The sequence below is a fragment of the Azolla caroliniana genome, unplaced genomic scaffold (assembly GCF_043228905.1).
Source record: "Azolla caroliniana isolate FFs.n. ecotype wild unplaced genomic scaffold, voAzoCaro1.0.p SCAF_3, whole genome shotgun sequence".
Lineage (NCBI taxonomy): Eukaryota > Viridiplantae > Streptophyta > Polypodiopsida > Salviniales > Salviniaceae > Azolla > Azolla caroliniana.
In genome coordinates this window covers 6,932,562-6,934,961 of record NW_028230438.1, presented here as the reverse complement: position 1 = coordinate 6,934,961, position 2,400 = coordinate 6,932,562, and the positions used below count along the sequence as shown (strand labels likewise).

At 37.9% G+C, this 2,400-nt stretch overlaps 1 long non-coding RNA gene across 1 annotated transcript; it reads right to left on the bottom strand.

The window, feature by feature from the left end:
• Window positions 1-601: 601 nt before the first annotated feature.
• LOC147866092 (uncharacterized) lies at window positions 602-1,968 on the bottom strand. The gene is made up of 3 exons (XR_015529564.1): window positions 1,518-1,968; window positions 1,012-1,100; window positions 602-929 (listed from the first exon to the last, which is right to left on the bottom strand). It is a non-coding gene; the product is annotated as an uncharacterized LOC147866092 (long non-coding RNA).
• Window positions 1,969-2,400: the final 432 nt, after the last annotated feature.

Sequence of the window (2,400 nt, the reverse complement as noted above, 5' to 3'; positions counted from 1 at the left end):
ATCGAATTCCTGTACAAATAACAACAAAATGAGTCCACAATATTTCCTCCTCTCCTCATGATCTGCTTTGTTCTCCACACCATCATCACTCATCCTCTCATGATAGCAATATGCTTCAACCTCTACCATCATTATTCCTCACCCTAATGAACAACAATATATATATATATATATATATATAAATCTCCCAAACGATGTTGTATATGAACAAAATGATATTATAGTACCCTCATCACCACTAAACAAATAATGCTTCGACCCACACACCATATCAAGTCCGCCTTATGACAAAAAATTCTTCATTCAGTCCACATCAACCATCTCGCCGAATTCCTGTATAAACAACAACAAAATGAATGTAGACTATTTCCCATCATCATCAGTCCTCGTAGTGAGAAACCTAAAATCTTCTTCATTCAATCCACCTAACAAAGAAAAGAGTAAAACAGACTCCAAATTTGAAAATTACTAAACTCATAAGTAATTCTCCCTTTCAGTCAAAGTGACACCACTCTCCTCTTTGTTCATTAAATCGGTTGTAGCCCTCAACATCTTCATCCCTCATCATTTTCCAAAATTAGAAGATGCTTCATTTTCCTCATTCACCATCTCACCCCCATCACTCCACATGCCTGCCCCTATCACATCCGCCTCTCTATGTCATTCCTCACAACTATGTTTGAAATAAGAAAGGACTAGGAGGAGGGAATAGCCAACGTGGTGGAGTATAATTCCAACGATCTTCATGTGATTCATCTAGCCAGAGAGGTATTGGCCGCCATATTTTACGAAGTTTTTGCCTTTTCTTATGCACCTTTTCCGGCGTTCCTTTAATACTATCATACTCTCCCTTAACCGTGTGCACCAAGTTGTCCCAAAACATCTTAATCATATCGACAACATTGTAGTCAATGCCTTCATATTTCTTGCTGCAACGACATTTCCACCATGATACCCATAAAGCATTAATTGAGACAATATTCCAAACAAAAGAATTTTTAAAATATTTACCACCAACAATGTTAGGACGGATTGCATCAAATTGTACTCTCTAACATACGTAATGCTTCGGCACGTTGCTCTGCCTCATACAAAGATACCTGCACATTCAAAGACCCCTAGAAAACAGCCTCCCATGTAAACATTGCTCCCTTATATTTACAAGAAAACATCCTCAATATTCTTCCCCAATACTTTCAAGCTACATTACAAGTCCAAAATAAATGTTTAAAAGTTTCCTCCTATACTTGGCAACACACACAACGACGATCATCGACTTGCCCTTTTAAATGAAAACCTACAGGTAAAGCATAATGAATCATTAACCACTTAAAAGAAATTGCTCTCCGCATACATTGTAAAGCCCATAAAGGTTTCCAAAATGTCCCCATATATTGATGCGATATAGCACCTGACTCCCAATGCTTTTGTGCAGCAGGATTTACACATTGCCGTTGCATCAAAAATTGTCTCCCATATGCCACAGAGTATTGGAAAAACGGGAGAATCCTACTCACTTGTTCATTTGTTGAGGAACAACCAACAAAACGCCATGCATAATCAGTTGGGTCCTACTTTAGATGTGCCACTGGCTTACTTTGGAATATGTATATTTGTATTGCATGATCCGCCAAAAAAGGGCTCGGATCTAAGAAAATCTTCTTATCTAACCAAGCAATAACCCTAATGGGTTTTTTGGAGGCTAGCTGCATAACTTTAGCTTCTTCATCCACTAAAGATAAAAGACCATCATCGCTAACTTCATAAAATCTTATTTGACCCTGATTAGCATAAGCTCGAGCACCTATTAAAACACCCAACAAAGAGAAAAGACCATATCATGTATAAGTATTAGCGAAATTAAGTTGCCTTTGACTATTCTGAAAAGCTTGCTGAATCTACTCAAACATAAAAAAAACCCCACGCAAGGACGATAAGAATTGTTTTTTATCATTCTCTGAGAGCATTTGAAACCACTCCCAAGAAGCCACAAAGGTAGCTGGTCATGAGTCCATTTTTCCCCATGATAAATGCGGTCTAATTCCTAAAATATAGCTAGAGCTATTAGTAAATAAAGGATTCCATAACAATGGTTGCCTTAAAAATTGGGCTTCCGTTGTTGCCAATTGAAATAGGAGAGCCTCTCTAATGTCCTTCCATGCCCTCAAAATACTTGTAAAGAATCTCATAGAACCAACATTATGAGCCTTAATAGGAAATTCAAAGTTAAACAACCATCGAAAACTATCTTGCCATTGTCCTCCTATTGTAGGTTTAGTATTGCGAAGAGATAACAACCATAACTTTTTCCACAACTCATTCCCGGGCATAAATCCTCTCAGAACATGCTTTGCGAGAAGGGCCTTACTTTGGAGCAAAGGATCTATTAAGCCAAGTCGA